The sequence below is a fragment of the Mesoplodon mirus genome (assembly GCF_964341445.2).
Source record: "Mesoplodon mirus genome assembly, chromosome: 15".
Lineage (NCBI taxonomy): Eukaryota > Metazoa > Chordata > Mammalia > Artiodactyla > Ziphiidae > Mesoplodon > Mesoplodon mirus.
In genome coordinates this window covers 38,379,250-38,405,382 of record NC_138991.1, presented here as the reverse complement: position 1 = coordinate 38,405,382, position 26,133 = coordinate 38,379,250, and positions in this window count along the sequence as shown.

Below are 26,133 nucleotides of genomic sequence, written 5' to 3'. Positions count from 1 at the left end.
GGCTGGTAGGACATATGGACTGGCATCTCCTCTCTCCTTTTGATCTTTCCCAAATTCTTCCAATTGGTGGTAACCTGTTAGTTCTTCATTCCTTACCAGGACCTCCTATTGTAAGATAACTCATACAAGTGGTTACTATCTTGCCTGGCCAGGGTGGGCCGTTTTGGTCAGTGGTTCCCCTAACATAACCAGTTTTTGTCATGTCCTATGGCTATGTCGTTCTTTTAAAAGTTGTGCCCTGCCCCCCTTCCCTCCTGTTTCAAAACCGTCACCACAATCAAGATAATGAATGTACCCATCACCCCTGAGAGTTTCTTTGTGTCCCTGTGTGTCCCTTTGTATTCTCCACCTATCTCCCCCCTTACCCCAGGCAACCACTGATCTGCTTTCAGTCAGAGTTGAGGCAGTACTTTATATTCTCTAGAGTTTTATATAACTGGAATTTCATATAATATGTACTCTTTTTTTGGTCTGACTTCTTTCAATCAGCAGAATTATTCCGTGGTTCGTTCTTGTGTCTATTGTTAGTGAATTTTTTTTTTTTTTTTTGCGGTACGCAGGCCTCTCACTGTTGTGGCCTCTCCCGTTGCGGAGCACAGGCTCCGGACGCACAGGCTCAGCGGCCATGGCTCATGGGCCCAGCCGTTCCGTGGCATGTGGGATCTTCCCGGACCGGGGCACAAACCCGTGTCCCCTGCATCAGCAGGCGGACTCCCAACCACTGCGCCACCAGGGAAGCCCTATTGTTAGTGAATTTTTTTATATTGCTAAGTAGTATTCTATTGAGTTCCAGTTTTACCACGTCCTTGTCCACACTTGGCATGGTCAGTCGTTTTAATTTTAGCCACTGTATTAGGTATGTAGTAGTATCACATTGTGGTTTTAATTTCTGTTTCCCTGATGACTAAAAATGTTGAACATATTTCCATGTGCTTATTTGCCAACCTCATATACTCCTTGATTATTGTCTATTCAGATCTTTTGCCAATTTAAAAATACGTGTTTTCTTTTAATTATATGTTGAGAGTTCTTTCTACATTCTAGATGCAAGCACTTTATCAGATACACGTTTGGCAAATAAGTTCTCCCAGTCTGTGGCTTTTCTTAATAGTGACTTTTGAAGAACAGAAGTTTTCAATTTTTATAAAAGCCAATTCATTAATTTGTTCTTTCATAGGAAGTGCTTTTGGTGTCACATCTAAGAAGTCTTTAGGTAACAAAAGTTCAGAATGAATTTCTTCTAAGTTTTCTTTTAGATGTTTTACAGTTTGATATTCAGTTGTATGATCCATTTTGAGTTAATTTTTCTATATGCTGTGAGGTATAGATAGACATTTTGGGGGGAGGGGGAGGAGAAATTACCCACTTATTCCAATATCATTTGTTGAAAAGACTATCATTTCTCAACTGAATTGCCTTTGTACCTTTGTGGAAAACCAGTTTTCCATATATATGTGGATTTAGTAAGTCTTAAAATCAAGTAATGTTAGTCCCCCAGCTTTCTAGTTCTTTTTCACAGTTGTTTGGCTATCCTAGGTGCTTTGCATATCCATATGAATGTTAGAATCTATTTGTCAATCTCTTAGTAAAAAGTATTTTTAATTTAATTTCAAGTTTCCACTGTTCATTTATAGTAATAAAATTATGATGATTTTTGCCTTATAATCTTCAACCAAGCTAATCTCACTTATTAGGTTTTTATAGGTTTCATCCTATTTTCTACATCATCAATTCCTCTACCTTCCTAGGTTCTGTGCCTGGGGCCTGTGAATTAAACTGATAAAAGAAAGATTAATAGGAGAAAAAGGAATAGTAATTTAATTAATATTTTAAATTTTACATGCATGCGGGATACAGAGAAAAGACATGAAAACCCAAAGAAGTGGTTAGACTTGGAAGCTTATATACCATTTTAAAAGTTGAGAATTATGTTGTGTTTTTTTTAACATTTAATATTTATTTATTTGGTTGTGCTGGGTCTTAGTTGTGGCAGGTGGGCTTCTTAGTTGTGGCATGCATGTGGGATCTACTTCCCTGACCAGGGATCGAACCCAGGCCCCCTGCATTGGGAGCATGGAGTCTTAACCACTGCACCATCAGGGAAGTTCCTGATATACCATTTTAACGAAGTGTGATAAGGAAAAGTAATTAGACAAAGGAAAGGGGAATTGGGGCTTCTAGGGGTAGTAAATTGTGGGAAGATAAATATATGGGGAAATGAATGGAAGATAAGGGTTATTTTAGTAAGGTTTGTTTATACAGACTCTTCTTGATGCTGACTTTCTGTCTTCTTCATAGCCATAAAACTCCCCTGGAGAAGGAATTTATAGCAACCTCCTTTCTCAGAATTTTCTGTTTTTAGTCAGATAAGAGAGGCTCCAAGAAGTTGTCTTCCTGCATCTGTTGATTCTCAATTGCCTTCCTCTTGAAACAATCCATATGCCAAGGTGGCATACTTTGGGGTGGCGTATTATGATCCCCTTCACAATCATGTCATCTGTAATAAAGACAGTTTTACTTCATTATTTCCAATATGAATGTCTTTTATTTCTTTCTGTTTATTACCTAACCGCACTGCTAGAACCTCTGGTGAGAGCTGATATCTCTGTCTTGTTCCCGATCTTAAGAGGAAAGCACTCAGCGTTTCACCGTTAAGAATGATGTTAGCTATAGGTTTTGTTTGGACGTGCTTGCCAACTTTAGAAGATTCCCCTCTCTTCCTAAGCTGCTGAGAGTTTTTATCTGCCATGGATGTTGGATTTTTTTCAGTAGAACCTAAGAAGTCTTTGAGTGACAAAAGTTCACAATGAATTTCTTCTAAGTTTTCTTTAAGATGTTTCACAGTCTGATTCAGTTTCATGATCCATTTTGAGTTAATTTTACTATATACTGTGAGGTATGGATAGACATTCTTGGTGGGGGGGGCAGGGGACATTATCCAGTTGTTCCAACATCATTTGTTGAAAAGAATTTTTCTGCATCTATTGAGCTGCTCTTGTGATTTTTCTTTTAAGTTCGTTAAAATGGTGAATCACATTGATTTTCTAATGTGAAGCCTTCCCTTGGGAGCCTTTTTGTGTTTCCATGATAAGTCATCATCTCTGATTCTCCATTTCCTGAGGAATGTTGGGCTGTGAGCCAGAACAAGTGTGGGTAGGAGGAAGAAACTTTCAAGTCTCAAGGGTGAAAAACAAGTCTTATTTGTCAATCAGTCCTAGGATTCTGCACTGAACCAATTCAAAGAAGTTGATGAATGGAGTTTGGCTGGAGAGGGAGAGTCCTGGGGACAGCTCATGGCTTTTGGAGAAGAACTAGAAGATGTCCCTTAGGGACAGACAGAGGTGGGGCTCTGGGCACCTTCATGACACTGTTCACAGGTCATTGTCATTTTATTTATCTGTGGAAGGGAAGATGCAGCTAAAAATTGAGAACTTCCCTCCTATTACTAGGATTCCACTGGTCCTTGGTACATAATCTGTCACCTTCTTTCAGTTCTTCCCTGAAGCTGTTACTCAAATGATTAGCTTAAAATCCCAATCCAATCATGTTACTGTCTACCCTGTAACTCAGCTGCCTAGGAAATAAAGTGTTTATCCCTTTAGCCTGACCCACAAAGCCCTTTATGTTCTACACCCAACCTACCTGTCCAAGTCCTTCTTCCGTTGCTTTCCAAGCACACACAGTGACCCCAAAGGACCAACATTTCTGACGTTCAGAAAACAATACACCTTCTCTCCCAAGCCTCATTGCCTTTGTCTGCAGTGCCTTCCCCCCATTTTCAATCGCTTTCTGTCTCTCTCCTTTTATAGTCTCAGGTTTAGAGTTATGTTAATCTCAGTTTTAATTCATTACACACTATCATCTGTTGCCTCCAACTCCCCAGAACCCCAAATGATGCTACAATGGATTTGTATGAAAATTTCCCTGGGAGGTAGATGCTCAGAAGTTGAATTGCTGGCCAGAGAGCATTAGTGTACCTAATTTGACTAAATATTGACAGATTGTTCTACAGAATGGCTGCTCCAATATCTACATCCTCTGCATCTCAGAAACACTTGGCATTATCCAGCTTTCTAGATTTCCCAGTCTGATAGGAATTAATTGCTGTGATTTTGAATGTATCATGGTATGCTCCTTGGCTTTTAAAATTTCCTCTGTCAATTTCCTGTTGATATCTTTTGCCCTCTTTTTTCTTGCCTTTGCCTTTTTCTTCACCTAATATTCCCTTCTGTCTTCTCACATAGGACTCATTTCAAGCGTCACTACCTCTCTGAAACCTTCCTTGATTACCTCTTCTGAGTGTCTGTGACATTTTGCTTATACATATTATATGTATCATAATACACTGCCATTCATTTCCTTTTTTGTCTCTTATGTTAGAATACGAGACAGAAGTAGATAATAACCCCATTTCTTTATCAAAGTACATAACACAGGGCTTGGCACAAAGCTAGATCTCAGTTATATTTTATGAGAGAAAAAGAAGAATTGTGCAACGAGATTAAAAATATTCTTAGGATAACTTAATCTATGAAACCAGAGAGAATGCCACAGAGAAATGTAGATTATCCAACAGCATTAGACATGCTGGCAACAGAAGACAAGTATGTTTAGAGGACAACCCTATGTCCAATTCTTAAAGCAAACATCTGTTCCTTTTGATCTACATCTAACCATGCTGGGTAAACTCCCTGCTCTATAACCATACATGTTCACAGTGTTTGTTGACATTGGGCCAAAAGGCATCAAACTGAATTCAGATGATTGGAAGGACGGATCTGTGAATCAGCATCTCAAGACACTTCCAAGTACATTCACATCAATTTGCAAAGCCACCATTCCAGTTAGAGGTGTCATCTTGAGGGGCTATACTTGGAGTTAAAACAAGACAAGCACAGAGTTTAAATGTCATAGTATGAAAAGCCAAATAGACCTTTACTGGCAAAGAAGAAGGATGTTTCTATTCCCAATGCTCAGTGAATGTGGTCAAGGTTGGCCTTAGAGCTGCATAATTAAGGATAAAAACTGGCCTCTGTTCTTATGAGCAAGGTCCTGTGAGAGTTGCTACGGTGGGAAAGCCCTGACCAAAGGAATTAAAATCCAGTCATCTGTTGTGCAGCCCTGCAGTGGTGCGTGCTCTAGACTCTGAGATTGGCCAGGCCTTCCAAGAGTGAGTCTGAGGATTGGTCAGCTCACCAGGGCTGGAATGTGGTATTTGGGGTACCCATATCCCACTGCTGCCTTGGGGTATGGGGAGGTGGCATTTGAATGAGCAGGAGGTCACCACTGACCTGAGTGGGCAGTGTTTCCTCATGGCTTCCTGGAACTTCTACTGATGATGAGACATGCCAGGACTTGGGATGGAGACCCAAGGAGAGAAAATTGGGGTTGAAGGGGGTTAGGTCTTGGTCTGGCCTGTAGGAATTACTCAGTCTTAATAACTGATCTTCAAACAGGCATGGAATACCTGGAGCAGGCATCAGTTTCCAGCTTGTCTGTTATGGATGAACAGTTTGGGATGAGAATGACCATAAATTGAAGGCCGGTAGGAACACCTTGGTCCTTGGCTGAGTGTGGAATTCCAGTTTTTCATACAACATTACCTAAGAAGACAAGGATGATTGTAATGGGATATTCATTTTACAGAATGGGTAACTGAGACCCTGAGAGGATAATTGTTCTTGCCAAACATATTCATCATTCGTTCATTCACTCATTCACTCATCCAGTGAACACTAAGTAAGGATTTATCATGCACCAATACCTTTGCCATCTTTGGAGACGCAGTGGAGAACAGGACAAATAGGATCCCTGCATTCGTGAAGGGCACAGACCTAGTTACTCAAGATGGCATGTGATTATAACCATGATAAAAATCCTCTGAAGGAAATGAACAACAGACTGGGAGAGTGTAAAACAGGGAACTCCAACTAGTCTGGGAGAGGCCTGCAGTGGCAGTGAGCTCACCCTGGAGGGAATAGTCTCCCTGGGCAAGAAACAGTTAAGCTGTTTCTGAGGTGCACAGTTTCACTGCCATGGAGACTGGTAGAAAGGAGGCTGTACTCTGGGGACGGCACTGGGAGGGAACCAGCCAGAGAGACAGCAGGAGCAGCACAGACCTGGTTGGAGGGTGCAGCTGCTAACCAGCATCCCTCCTGAGCGGCAGAACTTGACTTCAAAGTCACCTTGTAATAGACAAACAAATGTCCACTCCCCAGGCCACTGTGAACAAGGTGATGCCAAAAGCTCAGCCTCTCTGTGCACCGGGGCCAAATCAAATCTCGGAGACAGAGTTTTGGGTGAAGTAGAAAAGAATAGCTTTATTGCTTTGCCATGCAAAAGGGGACACAGAGGGCTCCTACCCTCGAAAACTATGTCCCGATCTGGGAGGATTTGATGAGGGTTTTTTTTTTTTTTTTTTGCAGTGCGCGGGCCTCTCACTGTTGTGGCCTCTCCCGTTGCGGAGCACAGGCTCCGGACGTGCAGGTTCAGCGGCCGTGGCTCACGGGCCCAGCCGCTCAGTGGCATGTGGGATCTTCCTGGACGGGGGCATGAATCCGTGTCCCCTGCATCGGCAGGCGGACTCTCAACCATGTGCCACCAGGGAAGCCCTGATGAGGGGTTTTATAAGCAATAGTTCAAGGGTGGGGTTACTGACAAGATGAGGGTGTGTGTAGGGTCTCAGGTGGTCTCCTAATCTTGATGAGCTTCTCTGGTCCCTTTCATCTCGCCTCAGCTGGTTTCTTGACTGCCCCTCCCTTGATTAGCAACTGTTCCAATCTGTCCTTTGGAGCTCAGGGAAGGTCACGGAGGCTGGAATCTTGCCTACAAGAAATGGGGGACAAAAAAAAAAAAAAAAAAGGAAAAACTTCCGTGCCCAGGAGCCCCACAGGGTCCTTCTAGGTTTCAAAGGGCGCTGCTCCTCTGAGGAGAGAAGGGGAGAAGCAGGGAAAACCTACAGCCCTTTTCACATCCCAGGAGCAGGGTCCACCCCCTTTACCCATGCTTGGAGGCCTTCGTTTATAAAATTCAAGTGTAGAGAAGGATTTCCTTTGCTCCTACCAAAATAATGATTGAAATCATCATTGTTCCCACTCTGAGTCAAGAATATCCATCACAATCTCATTCTTGAAAAGTTAACAAAAACACATATATGCGTTTATTTAGTGCTCACATACCGCTGGGGTCCTATTTATTTCATCTTCCCAATGATGTGAGGAACAGCTTTTTTCAGATTAGAACTTTAAGACTCAAGGAGGTTTATATCATCTGCCTCAAAGTCATTTAACAAATAATTTGGCAGGGCCAAGATGTATACCCAGGTCTCCTAAATCAAGCCAGTTTACTAGCTGACTGTCCTCTGACCCTAAATTCCTTGAGTCTCAGACCTTTACCTCTGTGATCCTGTGACCACAGCCTCTGGCGTGGGCTGGGTCCTGAGCTGAGGACAGGGCTGGGAGCTTGGTGGGTGCCTGGTGCCCACGGCTCCTGGCTCTTACCCTCTCACATTTCCAGGGACTAGGGTCTGGAAAGCCTCCTCTTCCTTTTTTTTTTTTTTGCGGTACGAGGGCCTCTCATGGTTGTGGCCTCTCCCGTTGCGGAGCACAGGCTCCAGACGCGCAGGCTTAGCGGCCATGGCTCACGGGCCCAGCCGCTCCGCAGCATGTGGGATCTTCCCGGACCGGGGCACGAACCCGTGTCCCCTGCATCGGCAGGCGGACTCTCAACCACTGCGCCACCAGGGAAGCCCTCCTCTTTCTTTGATTTGAACTGAAGTGAAAGCCTCTCCCCCCTCTCCTGCCCTACACATGTTAACACATGCGCTGGGAGGAAAATAGGAGACGTTCTCACTGTGTTGTCACACAGGAAGAGGGTTCTGAGGTGTTAATATATTCTGTCCAACTGGAGTTCTAATGAGCCCAGCAGGGGAGAGTGTGTGCCGTTCCCGGCTCAGCTGCTCCCTCTCACGGGGTCATCTGATGCTTCAGCCGTTCAGGGCCCCCTGAGGTTCCCGGTGATGCTTCCCAGAGAGGGGGCGGAACTTCTGGGCTGCACACCCAGTTGTCCACACAGGTAAGGAGGAATGACAAGGCGTAGCGGTCCCTTCTCCCCTGCTCTGATCCAGGTGAATACATATCTTAAAGAACATTGGGTACTGGCAGTGGTTCCTTGCAAAACAACCCTCCAGTCATTGCTCGGTGCATGTGCAGCCTTTGGTCCGTCCAGTGAAGCTGTGCAGGCTTCAGAGCTGCCGTGCCCTCACTGGGACTCTGGGACCTCAGACCTGCCTTGCCTTCCCGGCCTGCCCCCGGGGCCTGGCCTGCAGACTGCGTTTCCCAGACTTTGTCTGGGTTCAGCCAATGGAGGCATCTGTGGGAAACTAGAGGCAGTAAATTGGAAGGAGCCAGAGTACCGCTCTGTTTCTACCCCGCCTTCAGCAGCATTTCCAGCATCTACTGTATCTCCCTCTAGGCTCTCAATCTCTCTCCTCCCCATCTCTGTCTCTGTCTCATCTTTCTGTGTCCCTCTTTCTTTCTTTTTCTTTTTTTTGCGGTACACGGGCCTCTCACTGTTGTGGCCTCTCCAGTTGCGGAGCACAGGCTCCGGACGCGCAGGCTCAGCGGCCATGACTCACGGGCCCAGCCGCTCCGCGGCATGTGGGATCCTCCCGGACCGGGGCACGAACCCGTGTCCCCTGCATTGGCAGGCGGACTCTCAACCACTGCGCCACCAGGGAAGCCCTTCTGTGTCCCTCTTTCCCCCAATTCCCTTTTTCTCTAATTCCCTTCCCTCATGTCTGTTTGACCTAAAGGACCACCAACAAAGTGCTGCCGGGTAATACAAGACTTATTGGCTGTTTATATCACCAGTGATCCCATACCTATTTTTGCAAGATATCTTAAAAATCACAGACTACTCAACACTTTGTCCTATTCTGGTGATGGTGCTGGCCTGTGCCGGACCTTCTTAGGCATATGAAATCTCATAGGTTAATTAATAATATCTAATACTTAGGGCATTTGGCTGGTAACACGATGGTCCACTTCATAAATTCAGGACACTAGATAGTCCAATGTAACCCTTGGCTATGAAAAGACCACAGATTTTGAACTACTGGTTTGTCCTTAAGGCCTTGACATTACCATGGATTCCTAATTGTACCCCTAAATAGCCTCAGGAAGTGGGGATTTTTGTTTGTTTGTCTGTTTTCCTTCTAGGAACCAACACCTGTAGACTTCTGCCCAAGGTTACAGGTTATTCTCCAATAATGCAGACTGTGGTGTGGGGTCCACCTTAAAGGCAAGTGCACTACAGGGACCTATTCATAAAGAGTCACTTGTTAGTGACAAAAGGAAACAACAGAAAATCCATGGGCATTAGTCAAAACCTATAGGGGAAATATAGTATTTATCCCTGAACAATCTGTGGTTTTGAATAGTGGGATTTCATAGACAGTGTGGGATTCTGAACAACACTTTCTCGCTGCCCTCGTCCTATGCATGAGTCTGCATGATGAATGCTGGAAATCTAGACCTAAATCTAGGCTAGGTTGTTCCTCAAGCATCCCACGATGGAGAGGGGGAGTGAAAGTAGCAAATGCATAATTGAAATGAATGTGAAATGTGCTGGCTGAGTCATTAACTCAGACTTAGCAAGTCGAGGAAGATCTTCATCCCAGGGAGTGAAGCATGAGATAGATCTGGACCATGGAAGGTACTTGGCCATGTTTGTTGACTGAATATACGAGCACGTGAATGCCAGACAAAGCAGATTTTTTAATCAACTAGAAACATGGGGGTCAACCAGAGGAAATAACATAGTCGGTGCAATAGGAGAGAACGTGTCTTTTTAAACCAGAGCATCCGAGTGTCTTTTTGTAATCATTTTCCTGGATGTTTCTGAATTGGAATTTGCGATCCTGGAGCTTATGGGCTTCAAGGTAAATAATGTGACAGCTGTGGAGAGAGAACACCTTTCTCATGTCCAGGTCCCAAGTTGCAGGGGGCCTCCTTGGAATGCCCTGGGCAGAAGAAGAGGGAAGGTCCTCCGAGGTGAGCCAGGCAGTCAGAGCTAGGGGTTCATTCACCTATAAACCCACAGCCTGGGCTCTGGGTGACCCTCACAAGGCACCCCTCACCCCCACCTACTACCCTGCAAGCCTGTCACCATGGAAGGTGATAAGGACCAGGGAGGGCAGGGCCTTTATTGTACAGAGAGAACAGCATAGGGGAGAAGTTTTGCTCTGGCAACACTGCTATTCAGAGGCAGAACATTTTATTCAATACCATGAGTACCTGATCATCCATCATCCATTCATGTAATCAGCAGGCATTTACGGAACACATACCTGTGCTTTCTGCTGTCCTAGACCATGATGGTAATATAGTTTGGGTCTCTGCACTAACACAGATCCCATTCTCGTGGGGAAGCAGGAGAGGAAATGGACAATTACGGTGGAGCATATGCTGAGAGCTGCAGCAGGCACAAGGGCTGCGCACACAGACTCTGCCCAGGGTGTGAGGGCTGGAGAAATTCCACTGGGGAGGTGCTGTAGTGAAGGTAAAAAGGTATCTCTTGTCATGTTCACAGTTGAATGAAATCTGTGTGTGTGCGTGTGCATGTGTGCGTGTGTGTGTGTATTTTCTGCTAGCAAGAGGTGGAATGAAAAAAATATTCAGGTTTTAGCTTATAGCTTTTGAAATCAACCCTGAGCCATGCTATGCCTTCATCTACATCTGGAGATCCAGGAGATGTGAAAAAATAATAACAATATGGGAATTTCTTTTGGGGGTGCCGAGGGAGGAGGAGATGAAAGGTTAATTTTAGAAAACAGGCAGTAGGAGAATTTGACATTTGACTAATATGCTGGAGTAGTATGCATCGTGTGTGTCTGCTTTTGTTCTAAGATATATCAACTTTTCCTCAGCAGAGGCCTAAGGGATCAGAAACAATGAGTTGATTTAAAATAAAGGTTATGAAAAATGGTAAGGCCCTGGAGACAATTTACATGAATTTCCAAAGCCAAGAGATTGTCAGCTGGGGCCATGAAGTCAGGACTGGGCTTCCAGGGACAAGCTTGCTTATTTTTTTCCAAGTAAAACTGGGAATTGCTTTTTTTAAAAAATATTTCCTGAGCTAAAGTGGGTCAAGTCACTGGTGAGATCTCATTTGCCCATCAAGTCCTAGTGACCAGCTGTGAAAATGTGAAAAATGGATTAAAGGCAGCTCTGCTGGCTGTGTTTACAGAGTGCCAAAGAACGGAATCCAGTTTTCTTGCCAATGAAATCAAAAAGTTATCCAAGTGTCGATGGACTGAATGTTTTTGCAGTCCCCAAATTCCTACGTTGAAACCCTAACTCCCATTATGACGGTATGTGGGGACAGGGGCCTTTGGGAGATAATAATGAAGTCATGAGGGTGGAGCCATGATGGAATTAGTACCCTTATAAGAAGAAACCAGAGAGCTTGTACCAAGGAAAGGAAATGTCATGTAAGGACACAGCAAGGAGACTGTCTGCAAGTTAGGAAGAGAGCCCTCGCTGGGCAGTGAAACTGCCAGCACCGTGATCTTGAACTTCCCAGCTCCCAGAACTATGAGAAATAAATTTCTGTTGTTTAAGACACCCAACCTATGGTATTGCAGCAGCCCAAGCTGACGAAGATACAAGCTAACTTATTCAAATGTTTCTTTTTTTTATTCAAATGTTTTAAACCATGCCCCAAACTCAGAATTACCAGCTTCCTCCCTTAATCAGCTCTTGTTCTTATCTTTCTTAGTTGATCGAATTGCCCACTTTCCCAGCCTAGAGATCATCGAGTTACATGTGTCCTGTTCTCATCAGACACATTCAGTGACCAAGTCCAGCTGAAGTCTGCTCCCTGCCCCTCCAAGACATCTGTTTTTTTTTCTTCCACGGAGAGCCTCCTACCAGATTTATTCTAGCTTTAGTGTTTCTCTTCCAAACCATGTTTCCACACCATTTTATCACAGTGATCCTTTAAAAACAACCTAGAACTTAAGGCTATTCGTTCCCCCTTTGTCTACGATAAAGAGGCAAAAATCCTCACACTGCGTATAAGACCATTTCCAATTTGGCCACAGCCCACCCTTCTAGTTTCATCTTATGCCCCCCTCCCCTTCCATTCCCTTCCACCCCTGCATCCTTCTCTGCAATTAAAAGGGCTTACTTCTTCCTCCTTCTCTACCTGCACCTGCGTCCATGTCTCTGATTCTTTGCACACATTGTTTTCTGTGCTTAGAATGCTGCCTCCATCCTTCTTTGCCTGTAACCCGTACCCCACACTCAGGGCCAGACTAGGGCAAGGAGGGTGAGGCCCCCACAGCACAACTGTAAGGTGCTGGCTCTCAGGATCATGTGGGTGCCTGAAAGCTAGTGTCGCCTTTGGTTTGCTCCCTAAGCCCTCGATGGCCTCACTCTAGTCCCAGCCCCATCCCCTCTCCTTATTCCTCACCAGCTGAATGTTTCCTCCTTAGAAACCCTGCTTCTTCTCTCCAAGGCAGAGGTAGCAATGCTCTGCTTTTCAGCTTCCTGAGCTACAGAAAATAACCTCCTCAGATGTATTCCTTTGCATTCTGTTCACAAATCTGTTCCAACATAGATTCAATTCAATCCATTGGGCATTTAATGAGAATTTGCCATATTGTGTGAATAAACAAATAGCAGTGTAGCCATTTTGCTCTTACTTGCAAAGCTTCCCAAGATTGATTCTTGAATTGAGTGCAGAGTGAGTGCTGATCAATATATCATATCCACATTGGTGTACACTTAAGCAGTTGACATCGGACTTGTTTTCTGTATCTGTGACAGTAGACATTTGTAGAGGAAGATTCTAAAACACAGGCAAACTCATTTTGCAAGTCCCCAAAAGATCATTCTTTCATTACAGAGCAAATAGATATGAGAAAGTCAACTATTTAGGAGGTAATTTATGAAGATTAGAAGGTAATATCCTTTTTCAGTCATACGAGGTATTGATTATGTCAAATCCTCCAAAGCATCAAGGGTAGGCAAATAAACATCTACTTGCAATCCATCTAGCTTTAGTTCCTGTGTATATAAATAGCGTTTCTGTGATGCGGGAAGAAGCAGTTAATATTGCCACATATAGACCCACGGCCAGTGACAATGAGTAAATAGTTTGGGGAAAAGGTAAAGAAGCTTCTAAGGGGAACGGCCAGGAGGGAAGTGCTGTTGGTTGAGAGCACACCCTCGAGGGCCTCCTAATATGTCATGTGGAAATTAGAGGGCACAATGTATCATGAACACTATCCATCAATTGCAAAGAGTTAAAGGCAGCTCTCTATATCATTTCTGGTTTATGAGTTTGCAAGGATTTCTCATGGTTGAAGAAAATGGTCAGAAATTACAAACAAGCTCATTTAATGGATACATTTTATTTCAGCTGATACTATGAATTTTTTTGGAAAATAATTGGTTTGCAACTTGTGTTAGCCAGGTCTCTTTTGGTTGACAGTGATAGAAACCAAAAGAGGGCTTTTTTTTTTTTTTCTTAAATAACTGCTAAGACAGGGTATATATAACTTCAGGCATTCCTGGATCCAGTGGTTAGAAGGATAACATCAGAAATATGTGTATATCTTTTTAGCTCTGCTTTATCTGTGTTGTCTTCATCAACAAGCAGGCAAGATGGCCACCAGAAGATCCAGTTTTATCAGCTTATAAACTTGTGAGAAAAGAGCTTCTAGTATTGCAGCAAAACTGTTGGTTGTGCCTCATATCGGTGTAGTTTGGTTCATGTGCCTGCTTCTTAATCAATCACCATGGATAGAGAGAAACTGCTCTGAACGCCCAGATCTGGGTTTCCTGGAGCCAGGAGTGGGCTTAGACCTGCCGTTACATTGTGTGAGCTGAGAATAGGGGGTAATAGTTCCCTAAATGGTTACCAGTAGTGACAAAATATCCACTAACCCCATCTGATCCAGTTTTCCAAGATTGTTCATTCATTTGTTTATTCATTCATTTATCCTGCTTTTTATCCAGTCTGACATTCTTTGCTTTTCAATCTGTTTTATTTACATTTAATGTATTCATTGATCTATGGTTGTATTGAAGCCAACCATTTTGCTATTTGTTTTATATTTGTCCCATCCGTCTTCTGTTCCTCTGTTTTTTCTCTTCTGAACTCTTCGAATTAATCAGATATTTTTCATGTTCCATTTTAACTCACTAAATAGCCTTTTAAACTATAATTTTTCATATTAATTTGTGGTGGTTGCTCAAGGGATTAAAATATACACCCTTATAACCTACTTTGATTTAATACTGTACCACTTCACATAAAATATAAGAATCCTGAAACAGTACAATATAACTCCATTTACTGTTCCCCTCAGATTTGTGTTGTTCTTGTACTTATTTTACATGTATGTACCTTATAAATCCACAAAACATTATTAACATTTTTAAACTAAATATTCCTGTGCCTTCGAAGAACTTAATAAGGAACAATTGACTTCCTTATCTGCTGATATACAGTTGATACTCCATTATTAATGGTAATGTTCTATTAAGTCTCTGTGAACACTGAGTAAGTGAATATTAAACTGTTGTCCCTAGGGAGATACAGGGTTAGATTCCTGCAGGACTCTGGTCACATTTTCATCAACTAATTAACAATGAGCCTTGTTTTATGTGTGTTTATGTTTAAAGACACCTTAGTAATATATAGTGTTGACTCATTAACATTGGACTCATGGCCAACAGAGCTGTAACTCATGCCTGAATTAAGCTTACCTACACACATATTTTCTCATAAGGCACACATCACAGCCGACCGCACTTCAGTATTACATTTAGGGGACATTTTAAACAGCAAAATCCCAACAAAAGTACAGAAGTGTGAAAACCATGGCACTAAATAAAATACAAAAAGGTCACTAGTTTATAGCATGAGCGCTGAAACAAGAAGGCAGCATGTCACTTCAGGTGGGAACAGTGCACATCAGGCAACTCAAAATTTTGTTTCCACACTCAGCACATGTCTGTGAAGGACTGCAAAATAGTTACAAATATTCATTTTGGGTTACACATTTAGTGAATAGGTAAATTCACCAATACAGAATCCATGAATAATGAGGATTGACTGGATGTATCATTTCTGGCATCCTTCATTCCTTACAGAACTTAACTGCTGTCTGGTTTTATTTACTTTCAGCCTGAAGAAATTTCTTTAGCATTTCTTAAAATTCAGGTCTGCTGACAATACACTCTCTCAAATTTTGTTTCATTGAAATGTTTGTATTTTCCTTTCTCGTTTGAAGAATATTTTTACTTGATATAGAATTCTAGGTAGAGAGTTCCATTGTCTCTTCATCTCCATTGTTCCAAAAGAGAAGTTATATATACTACCATTGTTCCCCCTGTATATAATATGTCATTTCTCTCTGGCTGCTTTGAAGACATTTTCTTTATCTTTGGTTTCCAGCAGTGTAACTATGATGACCTACTTATGGTTTTCTTTATATATATCCTGCTTAGTGTTCTCTGAGTTTCTTGGAAGTGTAGGTTAATGGTTTTCACCAAATTCTTGGAAGTTAATACTTCTTTATATATTATTTCTGTTATTTTTCTCTCCTTTAGGGACTTCAATTACACATATATTAGAGTATTTTATATTGTTCCACGTTCTGAGAACTTCAATTTTTTTCAGACTTTTGTTTTCTTTTAAGTTCACAATGACTTTTTTTTTTAAAGTATCTCATCTGTTGTTAAGCCCACCCAGTGAAATTTTCATTTCAAATGTTATATTTTAAAGTGCTAGATTTAATTTTGGTTCTTTTTAAAATACAGTTCCTCTTTCTCTGTTGGTATTCATCTTCTGTTCACTAATTAGAACCGTCTTTTACTTTATGTCCTTGATCATGTATTTAATTACTGCTCACAACTCCTTGTTTGTTAATTACAATGTTGAGTTATCATATGGTCTTAGTCTATTGACTGATTTTTCTCTTGACTATGGACCACATTTGATTGTTCTTTCCATGTCCAATGATTATTTTGTACTAGACATTGTGGATGCTGCATAAACTCTGGATTATTTTATCTTCCTTGGATGAGTTGCTTTTTGCTCTAGCAAGTGATCTAACTACTGGCTAATTACCTTGAACTTGTGAATGTTCTGTTTTATCCTTTGTTAGGGTGTGTCAGTTTCAGTTTTTCTCTTAGAATGAACCCTTAGTCCTGGGAAATTGTCTTTACATGTAAGGCATGACCCTTCTTAGAAATCAACAGCCCAAGGTGTTTATAAACACTTTATAACTTAAGATTCAGACTCTGAACTCTATCTCTCCTCAAGCAGGTCACAGCTGAAATCTCACCTCAAGTTTTTCAATTTTCCTGCTGTTGCTCTCTGCTGGGTGACTTGGCATCTCCCTTACATATGCATAATTCAGATGTCAGTCAAGGATTTAAGGAGAGTTTACATGCAGATTTAGGGATTTCTCCTTTTGTAGATCCCTCCTTTGAACCATTTTCCTCTCCTTAAATTTTCAGCTATTCTGGAAGCCCCAAATTCTTCCTTCTGACACCCCAAGATAAAAGACTGTATATTTTTGTTTGAGTTCTAGGCAACCTACACTGAGCATACTGGGATAGTTCTCAGAGGAAAAGCTAAATAAACATAGTTGTCACCAGTGAATTTTCTCTCATTCAAGCATTGAATCCATTCCAATTTCTGCTTGCTTTGATTGTTCTCCAGTGCCAAAAGAAAAGTTGTTCTTTGTTTTGTTTTGTTTATCACAATTGTATCATTGTTATCTGCATGAAGCTTAATCAGATATAAATTATTTCACAATTACTGGAATTGGAACTTTCATTTATTCTATCTTTAATCCATTTATTCAATGAGATACTTCCAACCTGTGATTTGAATCTGTCAGTGGTGGTATAGGCAGCCCCATGGGGAAATGAGAAGGTGGATATTTGCAGAGACCCTCTTTAGATGGCTGGAAAAGACATCTTCCTGGCAGAAAAGCAAACTGAGTAGAAAACATTTGAGGAGAGAACAAAGATTTTCTCTTGGTGAAGTGGGAAAAGGTTACACAGTATGTAAGCAATTGTTCTTAGAGAGAGCAAAACGATTCCCTACAACTTTGAGATAACCAGTGAGTGCTGGTAAGGTTTAAGTTTGGTGAACTTTTATACATGTGTTTCTTTACTCTGTTTTGTTTTGGTTTTGAGCAGCTTTGATATGGAGAAAATTAGGGGTTTATAATAACAAAACCAAGCTTAGTTCAGTGATCTGGTTTTCTCAGAAAATCTTTTTTATTCCTTTTGGTTTCCCATCTTTTCCATTTAAAATAATAATAATTTGTTATGTATATATAATTTATTATATCAATTTTATAAATTAAATAAATGATATAGTTGAAGGTATACATATATAATATTATATATATGTATTATTTGGATAGATACATACTTTCCTTCCTTTCTTTCAGTGCTTCTGCCAGAGCTGAAACCCATGGACTTATTGAATGTCTTATTCTCCATGTCTATATTCTATACAACATTGCTTCTGATGAAGGAAACTATTTTACAGCAAAATAAGTGTGCAATGGACTCATACCCATGGAATTTACTAGTCTTACCATGTATCACATTACACATAGGCAGCTGGGCAGAGAGACAGGAAATGGTTTCATTAAGAGCTGATTGTAGTACCAGTTGGGAGAAAGCATGCTGAAAATCTGATGTTGAATATACTTTCAATAAGTGACCGACATACACTGCTGTTTCTCATAGCCTGAATACACAGGTCTGGGAATCAAAGGACGCGATAACCAACTCACAGATAATTGGCTTCCCATCCTTGCCATTTTAGGTTTAATTTCCACAGGCGGACTGCTTCCAACAGAGTACACAGGTAGGGTAAATAGGAAGTTTAGCATACCACCTGGTCATTTTGGGGCTGTTTATGCCATTAAACCAACAGGCAAATAAGGTTGCTATTCTGCTGGCTGAAGTGATAGGTCTTGATTATTTAGGGTAAATTGGGTTGCTGCTACATAATGCTGGCATTCCAGATCACTTCAAACTTGAGATTCTCTGGAGAAGCCATTTCTTAGTTCTATGTTCAATAAGAAACCATACCAATCATATGAAGGCAGGGCCACCCAATATTCAAACCCTTCACGAATGAAGTTTCATATCACCACACAAGGTCAAGAACCCTGACCAGCTTGGGACCTCACTGAAAACAAAGGGAACATGAAATGGCAGTGGGAGAGGACAGTTATAAATATCAACAGTGACTAGTTACAGAAATGTAACTGTTTTCCCACATGACCTCTGAATAATACATTCAAGAAGGGTAAGCTGTGACAAAGTGAGAGAGTGGCATGGACATATATACACTACCAAACATAAAATAGATAGCTAGTGGGAAGCAGCCGCATAGCACAGGGAGATCAGCTCGTTGCTTTGTGACCACCTAGAGGGGTGGGATAGGGAGGGTGGGAGGGAGGGAGACGCAAGAAGGAAGAGATATGGGAACATATGTATATGCATAACTGATTCACTTTTTTATAAAGCAGAAACAAACACACCATTGTAAAGCAATTATACTCCAATAAAGATGTAAAGAAATGAAGAAGAAAAGGATACTGATTTTGGTGAACTTCTAGCAATCTCTACCACACTGCAGCAGTGATAATTGGTCTTATTTTGATTAATGATCATGTTAGAAGTGAATCGGGGCATGGTTTATTCCAAAATCAGAGTCACTTGTCTTTAAATGTGTTTTGAAAAAAGTTGAAAATTAGGTTTTTACAAAATTTTCCAGCTAGAATGCAGATAGCCTGAAAATGAAGTGCCAGTGGAAAGGGATAGAGCGAAGTCAGGCGGCAGGTAATAAAACAGAGTAGATGCTGACTGTCAATAAGCTTAAAAACATGATTTACTGAGTTGAAGTATAGAGGAAAATGGAATTTGCTGATCCAGGGCCAGCCACTGATCCATCAAACCCATGCCCCTGGCTGTGGGTTTTTTTGCAGGGGAGGCAGTTATTATCTCTCTGTGAGAGGGTCTTACTCAATGTGAACAAAGACGACAGTAAGGCATGGCGTGCCATCCGTTTGCAGGAGCCTCTGGGCTGAGCTGCTGTGCTGAAAGCTGCAGCCAGGCAGGAGTCACAGCTAAATCTCTGGGCCTGAAGTGGCAAACAGTGGCTTTTTCTTTCACTGTCTCTGAATGACCACCTTGAAGGCAAATCAACAGGAGTGACAGGGGAAGAGAGAGCCATGTGGCCGAGCTGTCTGCCAGCCAGAAGGGGGAATTCAATAGCTCTCTCTTCTCAACTGAGCCAGCTTTTCTGAAATCCACTGACATTTCTGCCTGTTAGAGAATGGAAACACAGGCCTTTCATTCCTGAGTTGAGGGGTGATTTTGTCTGCAGTGCCCTTGCTCTCCTGGCCTGATTGTTTGCTGAGTGAAAAAACAATTAAATCTCCCATTCAAGGAGAGCCTGTTTGGGTCTGAAGAGCTGTTTAAAACCAGAGAGCTTTATCATATTAATGAGCGCTGCCGCGAAGATTAATACCAGAAAAAGGGATTCCCTAGAGAATTGAAGAGCCGAGCTGAGAATATTAGGATGTTATGATCTTCACATGATAGAAAATGACGGATAAAATGGCACATTACCCCCAGAGATAGGGACTTTTGTGTTAAATAGGCATGAAAATGAACACATATATATTTCACATAACTTGATAGATAATACAAACTCAGCTGTAATGCGCACACACTTATAACTAATTATCTGCCTAAGATCCGCTTTGTGGGAGACCCAATGCTGGCCTTCCCAGGACAACAGGAGTCAGAACCGGGAAAGTAGGAATAAGAGAGGCAGAGGGGTAGACCAGCTCCAGGTGGTAGAGGGGTGTTCGCATCAAATGCTGGGACAAACACAAATTTCAGAGCCAGAAGCAGGGTTGAAGACAAAACTACAATTCCAGGAGCTCGTAGGAGAGATGGGAGGCAATAGTGTTTTGGGGAGAATAGGTCAGTAGAAAGGGAGGCTCTGTCCAGGCAATAGGGATGCACAGCTTTGCAGCTTTGGGGCTGGGCTTGGTCACCTGGTAAGAGATGTGATGCATGGACCCATCTGGTTCAAAGGGCCAGAGGTGAGTGGATGGCTTGTCAGATTCATACAAATTTAGCTTCTTCTTAAAAAAAAAAAAAAACCTCTCTCTCTCTCTCTCCATGTATATATATATATCTCAAAGTAGCTCAAAATGGGATGTGGTCAATCTTCACAAGTGTAGACTGCAAGTTGATTGATATGGTTCAATTATTGGCTACTTTTATTTTTTATTTAATTAATTAGTTTGTTTATTTACTTACTTTTTTTTTTTTTTTTTTTTTTTTTTGCGGTACACGGGCCTCTCACTGTTGTGGCCTCTCCCGTTGCGGAGCACAGGCTCCGGACGTGCAGGCCCAGCGGCCATGGCTCACGGGCCCAGCCGCTCCGCGGCATGTGGGATCCTCCCGGACCGGGGCACGAACCCGTGTCCCCTGCATCGGCAGGCGGACTCTCAACCACTGCGCCACCAGGGAAGCCCTACTTACTTATTTTTGGCCATGCTGTGCAGCTTGCAGGATCTTAGTTCCCCGACCAGGGATTGAACCCAGGCCCCGGCAGTGAAAGCACGGAGTCCTAACCACTGGACCGCCAGGGAATTCCCTACTGGCTACTTTCAGAAAAACACATATTTGCAGTACTCACTCTCACACCAAGAACAGAAAGTATGAAAGTTATATTGGGTCTGCTTGAAAGGCTTCAGGTCATTTACGATTTGTTTATTAAATATTAATGGGATTCTTGAGCCTTTAACTGTTTAGCTTTGTTTAGTTGGTTAACTGCATTTCACCTTTAAGAAAAGGTCTTGGGTGAATAATGACACCAGGACCCATATTCTTGTGCCTCTGAACCTCAGGAAGACTCAGGCAATGGGAAAGCCAACTGAAGAAGCCTCAAAGACCAAGTCTGCTATTATTAGTAGGTTATGGATTGAGAATGAAGCTCACAATAATAATAGAAAGCTCTCCATTAAAGGGATTTTTCAGAATCAAGGCACTGTGGTATCATTGGAGGATGGAAACACTGGACTTGAGGTAATTTGGCTGCTTACTAGCTGTGTGGCTTTTGGGCAAGTTAGTTAACCTAGGTGAACACAAGCCCTGTACTGAGGAAGAAAGCAGTAACTGGTCTGAAGGCAGTTGGGGGAATGAAAAGAGATTTAAGGAGTTATGTCACACGTAGAACTCAGTCAGCACAATGCTCAGAATGCAGTAAATTCGTATTAAATGGCAGTAGTGTGGCAGAATTGATTACCTTGAAACCTGGTAGCAGGGGATAAAGAAAGTAATTAGGTCTTTATGGGTCCCACTGAGTTGAAGGACCCTAGAAAAGAGAGTTAGGAAAGCCTGAGAACTGGCTTCAACAAGCCCACATTTTTGGAATTAGCATCCGTCTCTGCCCCAGTCAGAGAAAGATTGGGATCTATTCTGAGCTCCAAGAGCTGAGGGTGAGACGGGTGGGAAGGTAGAACAGAGGGGGCAAGACAGGAGGGCTCAGAGTGGCAGTAAGAAGCCAAATCTTGTGGTGGGAGTGGGTCGGGGGGTGTCCAAGTCTCAGACACTTTACCTTTGAGAAGCCAGAAGAAGCATCCAACAGAAGGGCACCATGCAGGAAGCTGATGTAGCAGCTTTATTACAGGGGAACATTCTGCCTCTGCTGGTTTCTGCTTGAGCTCTGCTGTTGCATGATGGTGGCAAGAAGAAAGGCCCTGGTAGACCAGAGTACAGGTAGCTGGGATGCTAGTGCACCTGACCCTGTACTTTCATCATCCCAGTGGCTCCGGGGAAAGAGGTGGAGTCTTTTAGAGCCCCATTTGTTGGATAGAGACAGAAGCAATTCCTCAAGACTGCTGAATGAAAATGCTGACAGCTCAGAGATGGTACCTTGGTTGACCAGAGAGGAATGCATGCCTCCTCCCATTTTCTCCACCTGGACATACATCAAGAGTTAGACAGTTAGGGGGGTCAAGTTGATCAGGGCTGGAAAGCCTGTGTGACTGAGGTCTCCACTCACCACCCTCTCAGAGCAAACCTTAGAGGAACCAGCATTCTGGGACCCAGCTATATCCCACTCACAACTAGGTTAGCAATCACTCATGGTTCAATTAATAGAAGGATATTGGAAAGGAGTCCTAGAAGCATTGATGGAGTTTAGGGGCACCTGATATCTTTTTTTATTTTGAATCCTAAACTCGGGTTACTTTTGCCTATAAATGTTCTTCAAACCTATATGTAGAGAGTTGATTTAATTTGCCCAAGGCAAATTTGTGTGCACTTATGATTCAGCTAATACTTCTAGAAAGATAAACTTAAGTTTCTGATCTGGATAAATAATCATAAAACCAAGATTATTAAAATAATTATGTATTGCCATTCTATTGCAAACTATATTTAGGACTAGAACATGAGTTCTATTTACTGAGTCAGATGCTGGCTTTGTGCTGGCATTTTGGTGCATTATGAATTTTCTGGGACACTTTCAGCTTTACATAGTCTGTCTAATAAATACATTCACTTTTTTTTTTTTTTTTGTGGTTCGCGGGCCTCTCATTGTTGTGGCCTCTCTCGTTGCGGAGCACAGGCTCCGGACACGCAGGCTCAGCGGCCATGGCTCACGGGCCAAGCCGCTCTGCGGCACGTGGGATCTTCCTGGACCAGGGCATGAAGCCGTGTCCCCTGCATCGGCAGGCGGACTCTCAACCACTGTGCCACCAGGGAAGCCCTACATTCACTTTTTAAGACAGCTTTATTGGTATATTATTGGCATAAAATAAAGCACATATATTTAAATATAAGATTTTATAAGTTTTGATGCCCATTATCTCAACCAAGGTAATAAACATATCCATCACTTCCAAAAGCTTGCCTGTGTTTCTTTGCTTCCTTACCTCCCTGCCTTCATCCCTTCCTCAGGTAACTGCTTATACACTTTCTGTCACTATAGATTAGTTTGCATTTTCTAGAGTTTTATATACACGAAATCACACAGTATGTACTGTTGTTTCTTCTCCCATCATTTACTCAGTATAATTATTTTGAGATTCATCCATGATGTTGCCTGTATCAGTAGTTCACTCTGTTTATTGCTGAGTAGTATTCCAGTATAAGGATATACCACCCCTGTATATCCATTCACCCGTGAATGGGCATTTGGATTGTTTCCAGTGTTGACCTATTACAAATAAGTCTTCCAAGAATATTGACATGCAAGTCATTGAAAGGAAATATACTTTTATTTCACTTGGGTAAATATTTAGGGGTAAAATAGCTGGATCATATGGCAAGTATATGTTTGGCTTTTTAAAACACTGCCAAATTGTTTTCCAAAATAGTTGTACCATTTTACATTCCCATCAGCAGTGTGTAACAGTTCAACATCCTCGTCAGCACTTGATATAGTCAGTAGTTTTTATTTTAACCTCTTTAAAAGGTGTGTAGAGGTATCTTAACATGGTTTAATTTATAGCTCCCTAATGGCTAATGATACTTAACATGCTTTCCTATTTATGCATATTTTAAATCTGTATATCTTAATAATACATATATTATTATATATATGATTGGCAAACATTTTCACCTAGTTCATGGCTTGCCTTTCATTCTCATTACAGTGTCTTTTGAAGGGGAAAAGATTTCAGTTTTTATGCAGTCAAATTTATCCATTCTTTCTTTTACAGATTATGCTTTTAGTGTCATATCTATGGTATGGGGTATAAGATCAACACAGTTTTTCCTTATGTTTTCTTCTAGAAATTTTATAGCTTTAGGTTTTACATGATACACCTGTCCATTTATCTATTTCTTCTTTAAATTCCCTTAGCAATATTTTGTAGTTGTCACTGTACAATCCTTGTACACTTTGTTAGATGGACTTCTGAATATTTCATCTTTTGATGCTATTTTAAATGGTATGTCAATTCCTGATTGTTTATATAGAAATACACTTTATTTTTGTATCTTGATCTTAAATCCTGAAACTTTGCACTTTTTAGTTCCAATAGCATTTTTTGTGGGTTCCATTATATTTTCTATATAGATTATTATGTTGTCTGGTAATAAAGACAATTATTACTTCTTCCTTTTCAATCTGGTTGCATTTGAATTCTTTATTTTCTACCTGATTGCATAGATTACACAGAATGCCCAAATACAATGTTAAGTGGAATTGATGATAGATGATATTCTTAACTGTTCCTCATCTTATAGAGAAAGCTTTCAGTCTTTTACCTGTAAATAAGGTGATAGCTGTCAGCTGTAGCTGACAGCTGTAGCTGTCACCTTATTTTCATAGCTGCTCTTTATTTGACTGCAGAACTTCCTCTCTATCCTAGAATGCTGATCATTTTGTTTACTTTAAATTTGGAATAGATGTTGGATTTTTTTTTTTTTTTGTGGTACGCGGGCCTCTCACTGCTGTGGCCTCTCCCGTTGCGGAGCACAGGCTCCGGACACTCAGGTTCAGCGGCCATGACTCCCGGGCCCAGCTGCTCCGTGGCATGTGGGATCCTCCCAGACCGAGGCACAAACCCATGTCCCCTGCATTGGCAGGCAGACTCTCAACCACTGCGCCACCAGAGAAGACCTAGATGTTGGATTTTTAAAATAATTTTTCCATCTATTTAGATGCTCATATGGGTTTCCTTTCTTTTTTGTTTCTTTGTTAATATGGTGAATTATATTGATTGCTTTACTAATGTTAAACCAAAATTGCACTACTGGGATAAAATTCACTTGATCATAATATTTTATTATTTTATTTTAAAATTTACTTTGCTAAAATTTTGTTTAGAATTTTTACATCAGTGTTCATAAGGGATACTAGTATGTAGTTTTCTTTTCTTGGAATGTCTTTGTCTGGTTTTGAAGTAAGGATATTGCTGCCCTCATAGACTGAATTGGGAAGTATTCTTTCCTCTTCAAATTTCTGGAAGAAAATTCTGAATTAGTGTTATTTCTTCTTTAAACATTTGCTATAATTCACTAGTGCAGCAATCTAGGCCTGGAGTTTTCTCGGTGGGAAGGTTTTAAGCTACAAATTCAACTTTATTTAATAGATACAGGACTCCTCAAGTTATCTATTTATTCTTGAATGAGCTTTAGTAGAATATATCTTTTGAAGAATGTGCTCTTTTCATCTAAATTGTTGAAATGATTGGCATATCCTTTTGTTATCTATAGAATCTAGAGTGATATTACCTCTTTCATTATGGTATGAATAATTTGTCTTTCTGTCTTTTCTTCCTCTCCTTCCTTTCTTTCTCCCCCCTTCCCTCCTTCCTTCCTTCCTTGCTTGCTTCTTTCCTTTCCTCTCTCTCTCTTTTCCCTCTCTCTCTCTCTCTCTCTCTCTCTTTCTTCCTGATTAGTCTGTCCAGAGGTTTATCAATTATATTGATCTTACAGAACCAGCTTTTGGTTCCATTGTTTTTCTGTCTGTTTTTTGTTTGTTTGTTTGTTTGCTTTCAATTTTATCAATTTCCTCTTCCTCATCTGTATTGTCTCCTTTCTTCAACTCAATTTATGTTTAAGGCACAAATGTTTAAAAGCATTATGTCTTCTTAATGAATTGACCCCATTTATCATTACGAGATGATCTTTATCCATGGTAATATTCTTTGCTCTGAAAACTACTTTGTAGACTAATGTAGATATGACAGCATCCTTTTGATTAGTTTTAATACAGTATATTATCTTTCCTTTCTGTTTGTGTCTTTATACTTAAAGTGAGTTTCTCGTAGGCAACTTATATTTGGGTCTTGCCTACCACTCCAAATCTAATAATCTCTATCTTTTAATTGTGATGTTTATGCCATTTACATTTAATGTGATCATTGATAATTGGCTTAAATCCATTATCTTGCCATTTGTTTTCTATTTTTCCTCTCTTTTTTGTTTCCTTCTTCCTCTTTTTCTGCCTTCTCTTGCATTAACCGAGTGTTTTTTACGTTTCCTTTTTTAATCTTTCTTGTTACAAACATTCTTTTCAAGTATACACAGAATATTTACCAAGATAGAC